Source organism: Mus pahari, chromosome 3 (assembly GCF_900095145.1).
Source record: "Mus pahari chromosome 3, PAHARI_EIJ_v1.1, whole genome shotgun sequence".
Taxonomy (NCBI): Eukaryota; Metazoa; Chordata; class Mammalia; order Rodentia; family Muridae; genus Mus; species Mus pahari.
Genome location: NC_034592.1, coordinates 155,694,259 through 155,705,448, shown reverse-complemented (window position 1 = coordinate 155,705,448; position 11,190 = coordinate 155,694,259). Strand labels below are relative to the sequence as shown.

Below are 11,190 nucleotides of genomic sequence, written 5' to 3'. Positions count from 1 at the left end.
CTCCTGCCCACCTGAAACCATTCCACCATCGTACACTTTGGAAGACAGGGGGCCACAGAGGGGCAGAGAATTACCCAGAGTCACGTGTCCCTAAAGCTCACTTCACTGCTCCACCAAATGTATCTCATAGAACGAGGTCCCTGTGGCCTCTAATGTTCCCCCAGCCGGGGACAGATCACTTCTCCCTCCTGCCAAGCTCAGACTTCCATCCTACCACCTCAAACCTTGGGTCTGTGTCATCATCAGCATCCCGATCAGTTCCTAGGGAGACCCTGCACCTTCTGCAGAGTCGTGGTCCTGGACTCGGCTAGGGAAATGTTCCAAGTCTCCCCAGCTTTCTGAGCCTCCGGGTCTCCAGGGAGCTTTCTGAGCCTCTCGCTTTTGGCAGCATCCCCCACCTTGACCACAGTCACTTGTCATTTCCAGAGGCCACGAGACCCATTGACAGGATTGTCTGAATCACTTGGCGCCCTCGTGTCTTACGGACCGAGAGTGGCTTGGTTTTGCCCGTGACTTCCCTCAGAGCAAGCGGCTTTGCAGGGCCCAAGACTCTGAGTTTGATTTTACGCTTTTGTTTTACGTGGCTGGCCTTATGGGAGCCCATGAGTTCGCCGGCCTCTAGCCGTTCATTTCCAGTGAAGTTCCAAAAGCCACTCCACACAACGGAAACTTCAGATCTGTGCTCAGTCATTTGCAGTGGCTTTGCCCTGGTTTTTTAAAAACCTCGTTCCAAATTGAGGATGGGCCAGTGTGGGGCTCAGGAGGTGTTTGCTGCATCAGTCACGGGGTTCTGAGTTCAGATCCCCAGCACCCATGTAAAGAGCCCTGGATATCAGTGCACATCTGCAATCTCTGTAGTGGGCGGGGGTTGGGGTTGGGGGTTGGGGGTTGGGGGTTGGGGGTTGGGGTGCTGAGATAGGAGAATCTGCTGGGTTCTGTAGCCTAGCACAACCTAATCAGTCTAGTCTCAAAGACCAAGGTGGATGGACAGCCTGAGGGATAATACTTGATGTCTGATCCCTAAATGTTCATGCATGTACATAACCCACACCCATACCTGCACACACATGGCCGAATACCAGAAAGCATACCTATACATACACATACAGCACAAACATACACCTTATACACATGCATATCCCACACAGACAGACAGACAGACAGACAGACACACACACACACACACTACATACACACCCTATACACAGAGACAAATATAGACACATACCCTACACACATGCACAGCCCCAAGCAGATACGCAGACACATACACAAACGCTCCCTATGCACATGCACACCTTACACGCAGAGACACAGACAGAGACACACAGACATCACCACGCATGCGTGCTGGGTCTGTGGAGGTAGGCGCTAGCTTGCTGCACACCTTCGGCTTCTACATCTCTGTCCAGCAGGAAGCACAGAGCCTGGGCTGGAGACGGCAGGACTTAAACCCTCCTACCTGCCCCACTCCTAACTACCTCCTCATTCCAGCTAGGTCCCATCCCTTCACAACCTCAACCACCCAACAGGAACCAAGACAGGAACCGCAGCAGGGACCAAGCACCACAGACAGGAACCAAGTGCACACACTCCTGAGCCTCTATGTGTGTGTGTGTGGGGGGGGGGTGTCTCAGACTCAAGCTGTAGCACTTGGGGACAAGGGGCTCAGGTACAAGCCTCCAAACAAGGACACCCACACGTCCCAACTTACTAAAGGAAAGTGCTCACCTGTCAGTCATGTTTGCTGTATCGCACCTGGGTCCTGGTGCCCACCGTGTTGACTGCCTTTAAGGTTTTTCTTCTTAAGAGAGGGTTTGAAGTATAAGCCTCCAGTTGAACCCAAGGTGAAGAAGGGTTGCCAGGCAAAGACCTGCCTGAACCCACCGGGCATCAGGCAGACCCAGCTTCTCCTTTCCCATCCCTCCTTAGCTCAAGGCACGGGGCCACTGGCCATCTAAACTCTCCACGTTCCTCTCTGGTGGCTATGAAGGAGATTTAGATAGATAGAAGTCATGGGCAGTTTGTGAGAAAGGTTTTGTTCTCCTGAAAAAGGTTGTATTCTCAGCCTTCATATCAGGAAAACACTGATCGCTCGCTTCCAACTCATGGGGCCATCAACAGGAAGAAGAAAGACACAGAGCTGTGGAGATGGGCTGGGGGAGATGGGGGCATCTGTCCTGCTGGTGTTAGCAACCCAGGCCCAGTCAAACAGGCCTCAGCTCCAGGCTCTGCAATCTGAGAGAACAATGAACTTCATTTGTTCAAGGTGTCAGTGTTAAGTGGGGGTTCTTTTGCTTGGAGCCTACAGGACTCTCATGAATAGTAAGCTATAGTCTAGGTAGTACAGGTTCTGAGAAATGGACACCCCTGTTCCTCAGAAACTCACCATATCAGGGTATACAGGATGTGTAGACAGAGCACACTCACACCAGCTGTGGGTTCAAGACTTTAGCTCCCAGATAGACAGGAAGTAGAGTTAGGCTCCATCTACTTGGTGCCCTGACTTCTGTGGGGCCCCATTCTGTTCAACCTGGTGAGCCAGGAAGACTCACAGGCAGTGCCCCCCCCCAAGCCTTGGGGTGCCATGCTTCTCTGAGACAGCTTCTCATAGCTCAGGGGTCAGAGCATGTTCAACAAGCTCTAGAGTGGTGCCGTACCGCTGGCCAGGGGTCCACACGCTGAGCAGAAAGGCTGTGGGGGACAGTCAGCAGCCTGGACTGCTCTCATGGGTAGCCTTGCAGACACTCTGAGCTTTGACTTAGCTCCCAAATGCCTGCATCCCACGTGGCTTAGCTTACAACCCACTACAGCCCAGCAGATCTTCCAAATGTGCTTGCTGAGTGGCCGACTGCCTTGGTTACCCAGGGCGGAGACGTCCAGGTGTGGCATGTTGAGTATGCAGCCAGTTCCACACTGCTACAGACTGTGCCATTATGTGCAAGGGAGGCAAACGGCCCGTGGCATCAGAAGTAGGTACACACTGGTGAAAGGCTGGCCCAGCACACACACCAATGAGAACCTGGGTCTGAATCCAAGAGTCGATAAAATATCAAAACACATTAAATATATTATTATTATTATTATTATTATTCCACCTCTCACCCACCTTGGTATTGTTACTGCTCTGCAGGGCTGGAGAAAGCAGGGTTCTTACTCCCCAGATGCAGCAGCCAAGACAAAGATGGGGACAGAATGAGGTCATAGGCTCTGGGCACCTCCTGTGTTTGGGGACCTCCCCCTTCCTTCCAGTAGCCCTGAGCAGTTAATGACTCTCTCTCTCAGCTCCTTAACAGGGAGAAAAAAACCGTGTCCTTCTCAGCTGAGTGCCCTTAATTTGTCTCATTTGTGCCTAAAGCGTAGTTCGGCCAGCCGATGTTAAGCAAAGAGGCCATTACCATAATGCCTTGTCCCGGTGGCCCCTGTCTGCTCCTAACTAGACAGGCGGGCAGGGGCATAATCACGTGCGGTTCCAGCTGTGGGCACATCGCCATCTCACAGGCTTTTGTTTCCACCTCCCAGTGTGTCTGTGTTTTGAAGAAATGACCCACATTTAAAATTTGGAAAGATTTAAATACTGCTCTATGTTTCTAATCGCTCTTGAGCAACCTAGCCATATGGCCTGGGAGTTTCTGACCCTGGGACAGCCAGCAGGGCCTGAGGACATGTCAGCCTCAGGTGCAGCAGGGTCAAGTAGGGTCAGCTGGTACCAGCTCTGTGGCAGTCCCAACCCTATGGCTCCAGCAGGAACCTCTCCAGATCAGCCTTTGCATCATTTATTTATTTATTGATTGATTGATTGCTGTAGTATTTGTTGTATGTGCATGGTGTGTGTGTATGCATGGTGTGTGTGTATGCATTGTGTGTATGTGTATGTGCATGGTATGTGTGTATGCATGATGTGTGTGTGCATGGTATGTGTGTATGTGCATGGTATGTGTGTATGCATGGTGTGTGTGTATGTGCATGGCATGTGTGTGTATATGTGTGTGTGTGTGTGTGTGCATGGTATATGTCTATGCATGGTGTGTGTATATATGTGCACAGTGTGTGTGTGTGCATGGTGTGTGTGTGTATGTGCATGGTATGTGTGTATGCATGATGTGTGTGTATGTGCATGGTATGTGTGTATGCATGGTGTGTGTGTATGTGCATGGTGTGTGTGTGTGTGTGTGTATATGTGTGTGTGTGCATGGTATATGTCTATGCATGGTGTGTGTATCTATATGCACAGTGTGTGTGTGTGCATGGTGTGTGTGTGTGTGTGTATGTGCATGGTATGTGTCTATGCATGGTGTGTGTATATATGTGCATGGTGTGTGTGTGTGCCATGGTTTATGTGTATGTACCATAGTGTGAGTCTGGAAGTCGGAGGACATGGTTGTGCAGACAGTACTCACCTCCTACCTTTACATGGACTCAGGGGAATTAAACTCAGCAATCACCTCCCATGTTGGTCCACCCCACAAGTTCTCCACCTCCACAGGTCACTTTCAGTTTCCAGTGCTCCTGGAGGAAGGCTTCCTGTACCATGGGGCCTCGGAGCAGAAAGAGGCAAGGCCATCTGAGGGCCCTGAGCTCAAATTCAGAATGAGCATCTCTCCAGCCTGTAGAGAAGTGTATGCTGTTAAAACGTGTACCACCCAGGGTCAGCTGACTCTACATGTCCTCCTGGTCATCCTAGAGAGCTGTGTGTAGAAATGTCCCTGTCAGAGGCCCCGTTGTCTTTCCAGATATGGATTTGGGAAGAAGTGCTCATTCTGATGTCTTTGGATGAGCATCTCAGGTGCATGGGCCTTAGAGGGACAGACAGAAGCCACTAGAGAGTGGGGCTCGGCTCATACAGTTACTATTTTCCCTGTCAGAGACCACATATATCAGATCCCATGGAGCTGGAGCTGCAGGCAGCTCTGTGTGCTCACAACCAAACTTGGGTCCTCTGCAAGAGCAGTGTCTGCTCCTAACTGCTGAGCCATTTCCCCAGAGTTCCCCTTCTTGCTTAATATCGTTAAAAGGATCGCATGGATGCAGGCTAGCCTCAAACTGAATATGTAGCCTAGGAGGGCCTTGAACTCCTGATCCTCCCTCCTGCACCCTCCCAAATGCTGAGATTACAGGAGTGTGCCACCACACCCGGGAATTTAACCCAGGACTTCTAGAACACTAGGCAAGAGCTGTACCAACTGAGGCAAACGCTCAGACTCTAGGCTCATAAAACAAAATGTATTCAGCAAGCATCGAAGTCATCCCTAAGGAAGAGGTCCCTCTACATTGCTCAGCTGAGATTAGCAATGATTCCCCACAGACCCAGGCCCATCTCTGAGCAAGAGCGCTCATCAAGAGATGTGTTCTGGTTAGGGTCTGCTGTGCTGTGGGCACCAGGCATGCAACTGCCAGCAGGCTTCACAGTCCCCGGTGTAACATGAAACCCAGAAGCGGGGAATACATGGGGGCTCCACGGTACTGTCATTTCTCTATGACAGTGTGTTTGTGGACACCAGGCTTGATGGCTGCATCAATGTTTCACTGTCTAGACATTCTGAAATTCACTTCATTTTTTTTTTTGTACTGCTGGGAGTTTAATTTTTTTTTTAAGAAAATCAAAGACAGCCATGATTAATGTATGTTGCTAGCAACCTGCTTTTCATTTCCTGATTATTTTCTTAGTCCAGTTTGCAAGAATGGAATTGCCAAATCGAGTAGTTGAGTGGGTTTCTTGCTATCGGATTTTTATGCACACGAGTATACATACATGCACACACATGCATGCATAAAGGTACACATGCCACAATACATGCATATGCATGCACACACACTTAGTCACATAAACACATACATGCTCATACACATGCAGGCATACACTCTTGCACTTACACACACACACACACACACATACACACACACACATTGCTCCTCTGTAGGTTCCACAGTGTGAAGAGGGAGTCCTTCCTACCTCTGGTCTTTGGCATTGAGTATTGCTGTTTTAAAGCCTTTGCTGGAGTGTGTTGAGCAGGAGGGGAAGGGCGTTGAATCCGCGGCGATCCGCAGCCGGGGACGGTGCAGGGAGCAGGGGTGCGGATGCCAGAGCCGAGCCCACGTCGCCATGCCTCGGAAAATTGAGGAAATCAAGGACTTTCTGCTCACAGCCCGGCCGAAGGATGCCAAGTCTGTCAAGATCAAGAAGAACAAGGATGATGTGAAGTTCAAGGTTTGCTGCAGCAGGTACCTTTACACCCTGGTTATCGCAGACAAGGAGAAGGCAGAGAAGCTGAAGCAGTCCCTACCCCCGGGTTTGGCAGTGAAGGAGCTGAAATGAACCAGACCTCTGCATGGGACTACTAAAAACCCTGAAAAGTCAAAAAAAAAAAAAAAAAAAAAAAGGATGGACTCTCGGTGTCTTAGCAGTAACTGATTAACTCCAAACATAGGTCCGGAGATTCACAGGACAGACTGAACAAGGCAGCTGGTTCCAAAGCTTCTCTTTGATGGGACCACCTACCAGTCCGAGGCCCTTACACAAGTCAGTGGGCAGGGGAAGGCAGATGAGGGCAGGTGCTGGAGGCCTGAGCCTGGACCCCTGGTCCTATGCTCAGCAAAGTAGCTTGAAAACGTGTGTAACTGTAGAATGATCCACAGCCACAGTGAAGAGCCCTGCAGAGGGAGAGCCTTGTGTTCTCCCTTCCTTCTGAGGTGTGCTTGCTGTCACCAGAGTCACTGGAAAAGTGTGCAATGAATAAACATTGTGTACATACATAAACTGATGCTTATCATAAACTGACATATTGTCCTATATATGAATAGCATGCATGCATATACATATATGGGTTATACATTCATTGATAATGACATATATTCATGCATTGTACTGGCTAGCTTTGTGTCAACTTGACACAGCTGGAGTTATCACAGAGAAAGGAGATTTAATTGGGGAAATGCCCCCATGAGATCCAACTGTGGGGCATTTCCTCAATTAGTGATCAGGGGGAGAGGCCCCTTGTGGGTGGGACCATCTCTGGGCTGGTAGTCTTGGATTCTATAAGAGAGCAGGCTGAGTAAGCCAGGGGAGGCAAGCCAGTAAAGAACATCCCTCCATGGCCTATGCATCAGCTCCTGCTTTCTGACCTGCTTGAGTTCCAGTCCTGACTTCCTTGGTGATGAACAGCAGTATGGAAATGTAAGCGGAATAAACCCTTTCCTCCCCAACTTGCTTCTTGGTCATGACGTTTGTGCAGGAATAGAAACCCTGACTAAGACATGCATATATACAATTCCCTCTCTGTGTTTTTTAGTTTTAATTAAAAATCACAAGGAAGGGAGCTGAAGATATGGCTCAGTGATTAAGAGCACTGGCTGCTCTTCCAAACTGCTTGTGGACGTTGTACATCGTGGTGCGGAGCCTAGTGCGCACCACGATGTACAACGTCCACAAGCAGCCTGCTTGAGTTCCAGTCCTGACTTCCTTGGTGATGAACAGCAGTATGGAAATGTAAGCGGAATAAACCCTTTCCTCCCCAACTTGCTTCTTGGTCATGACGTTTGTGCAGGAATAGAAACCCTGACTAAGACATGCATATATACAATTCCCTCTCTGTGTTTTTTAGTTTTAATTAAAAATCACAAGGAAGGGAGCTGAAGATATGGCTCAGTGATTAAGAGCACTGGCTGCTCTTCCAAAAGACCTAGGTTGAATTCCCAGCATCCACAGCTCACAACCATCTGTGACTCCTGTTCCAGAGATATGACATCCTCATACATGCACACAAGCAGGAAGAACATCAACGTTCACAAAATAAAAATCAATAAATCATTTTTTAAAATTAAAAAAATCACAAGTCAGTGCAAGAGAAGGCATTTTTGGAGAACTCATTTCTTCCTCATTAAGTGTTTTTTGAAAAAGGCCCTGTTCTCTTTAGTCCCCACGACCTGTCTAGTTGACTGGAATAGCTTAAGGAAGCCGTGCTGGGAAGATGGTCACCAGGAGAAAGCCACGTGGAGCCAGCACACATGGACAGCATGTGCCTCCTCAAGACAGATTAAATCCAGGTAATGGCGACAAACTTTCCTCTGTGCTGACAACATACAGTTTAAGTGGCCACTGTGCTTTTGTGCTGCCAACAGGACCACTGCCTTCAGGAGGGGGCCATGTTGTGTGCATGTATCTGTAGTTGACTGTGTAGCATGGGCCTGGGGGCTTCCTTCTCCAGCATCACTCACTGGCAGTTAAATTTGGCTTTCTGAGAGTCTCAATAATTTGAGACAATGTATCTCCATGGGGCAGCTGCGTAGTGAGGTTATAGACCTGTCTAGACCAGCAGGCTGAGCATCAGCCTAAGGGATCTACTTCCTCTTTAGGCAAAGGGCATAAAAAGAGTCTTTCAGAAACTCAAAGAAGGTCCTGATTGATCTTAAAGTCAGAAGAAATGGCCTGGAGGCCAAGGATACAGGATATGTGTAGATTTAGTGTAGGAGGATAGACAGGAACAGGGAGACAGTTACTCTGACAGGATGTAGAACAAGCCTCTGAGGGTGATTGAGGGGGAGTGTCTAGATTAGGTTTCTGTGGAGTTTTGAATAAAAATTGCCACCATAGACTTATAGGGAGTGGCCCTCTTAGGAGGTGTGGTCTTGTTGGTGGAAATGTTTCACTTGGGGCAGGCTTTGAAGTTTCAGAAGCTCAAGCTAGGCCTAGTGGCTCTTCCTGTTGCCTGCAGATGCAGATGTAGAACTCTCAGCTCCTCCAGCGCCAAGTCTCCTGGCATGCTGCCATGCTTCCTACCATGATGATGGTGGACTAAACCTTTGAAACTGTAAGCCAGCACCAATTAAATGTTTTGTTAAAAGAGTTGCCGTAGCCCGGCAGTGGTGGCACATGCCTTTAATCCCAGTACTTGGGAGGCAGAGGCAGGCAGATTTCTGAGTTTGATGCCACCCTGGTCTACAGAGTGAGTTCCAGGACAGCCAGGGCTGTACAGACAAACCCTGTCTCAAAAAACAAAGAAACAAAGAAACAAACAACAACAACAAAAAGAGTTGCCATGGTAATTGTGTCTCTTCATAGCAACAAAACCCTAAGACACCTGAGAGGGGAACACCCATTTTAACTCCGGGTGGGGTAGAACCACTCCATGGGCTAGGATCCCAGACTGAATAAAAAGGAAAAAGCAAACTGAATAGCAGCATCCACTGCTTTCTGCTTCCTGATAGTGGATGCAGTGTGAGCAGCCGCTTCAGGCTCTGCCTCTGTGCCCTCCCCAGCATGATGGACTGTTGAGGGAAATGGGGACAATGGAGGCCTGGCTCACAAGTTTCAGAGGAGAAAAAGACAATAAAGTTAAACGACCATTTTCGTGATGTCCCAGCAAAGAACCTGGATGCATTCTGCCTGTGTCCTGGAAACTCAAGTTGATAGAACTTAAAGGTAAGGGACGAATTTGCTTGGCGAGTGCATTTCAAGGCTGGAGCCCCCCAGGCTGTGACATGACACCAACAAAGCAAAGGACAAGTGTATGGTGCAGCCAACAGGTGCTGAAAGAGTCTGTGACTGTTGACAGGAAGTCCATGCCCTGTGCTGGCACAGAAGGAAAGGTGCCCAGAGGGCAAGACATGCCAGGGACTGCCCCACGTTGGCAAAATGCAAATATATTTGAAAAAGAGAAAGAACAAGCTGAGACTGTGGCTCAAGGGGTTTCCTGCTGGATAAAAACAACTCTTCTTAGTCAGGGGGTCCCTGCTGTTAGCAGACACCATGACCAAGGCAAGTCTTATATAGGATAACATTTAACTGGGGCTGGCTTACAGGTTCAGAGGTTCCGTCCATTACCATTAAGGGGGGAGCAGGGCAGCATCCAGGCAGGCATGGTGCAGGAGGAGGTGAGAGCTCTACATCTTTATCTGAAGTCTGCTAGCAGAATACTGGCTTCCAGGCAGCTAGGATAAGGGTCTTAAAGCCCACACCCACAGTGACACACCTACTCCAACAGGGCCACACCTTCTAATAGTGCCACTCCCTGGGCTGAGCATATACAAACCATAACACACCTAGAGAAGTATTTCCCCAGGGTCAGCCTGCTATGCAGTCCAAGGACTCAATATCCACACAGAATTTGGCCACATCATCTATGTGGTACTTAATTCTGCAGTCATGAAAGATACAAGAGGGAGTCATGAGGTCTTCCTCTATGTCTCCAGAGAGTGGCTGAGACCACATAATATGAAGAAGGATCAGAAGTCCAGTCAGGAGACCCTGAAAGGCTATTGGCTGAAGCTGTGACCTTGAAGCTTCCAGTAGGCCAGAGATGTCATGGGACCTTGAAGCAGAGCATCAGGCCATAGCTCCAGTACACAAAGGTTTGTACAGTTCTCACAGTAAGATCAGAAACACTGTCACCATTGACTGTTTGGGTTCTGCCATCCCTGGGACTCCTGGAACAAAGTTCACGGAGAGAGTGTGGTACCACCATGAGAAACACCTTTGCCACTGCAGACCAGGTTGCTGCCAGTTTAGACTGGATTGCTTCACTGGAGTGAGACTGGCAGAGTGGGGTGTGTGTGTGTGAGTGTGCACAAGCATGTGTACAATTGGTGGGGGGGACACAATAAAACAGAAACAAAGGGAAAGAGAAGTGAAGCATGAAAGTCTGAGGGTGGAGGGTGGAGTCTGAGGGTGGGGGTGTAGTCATAGGGTGGAGGGGTGGAGTCTGAGGGTGGAGAGGTGGAGTCTGAGGGTGGGGGTGTGTAGTCTGAGGGTGGAAAGGTATGGTCTGACCTCATGGGTTCATAAAACCTCAGGGACATCAGAAACAGATCGGAGAGTGTCAGCCCAGGATCCCCAGGTTTCCCATGGCTCCAGACCCACCAGGACTGTGTCTGTTATTGTCCTACTTTATTACTGGGTCAGCTTTCTGGCTGTGTGGCTTTGGTCTCTTCGCTGTGAGTATACCCCACTTCTGCCAGTTTCTTCTCTTCTGTCATTTTTGCTGTTTCTGGGTGATTATTACTGTGGGAAAACTGGTAATTAAGGTAAATGTTTGACCCGATAGCCTTCTGGGGCCTGGCGCATGATGGAGGACTGGTTTTGTCTGCTTCTCTGACCTTGTCCCGGGAATTCTAAGCCCCCACACTCACCGCTACCTGAGGAGTGTCACATAGCCCCAATTAATTTGGATCAATTTTCTTTCTCCTGACCAAACC

The 11,190-nt window shown here is 49.1% G+C and overlaps 1 pseudogene; it reads left to right on the top strand.

The window, feature by feature from the left end:
• Positions 1–6,103: 6,103 nt before the first annotated feature.
• On the top strand, positions 6,104–6,326 carry LOC110319492 (annotated as a pseudogene).
• The last annotated feature ends 4,864 nt before the right edge of the window (positions 6,327–11,190 follow it).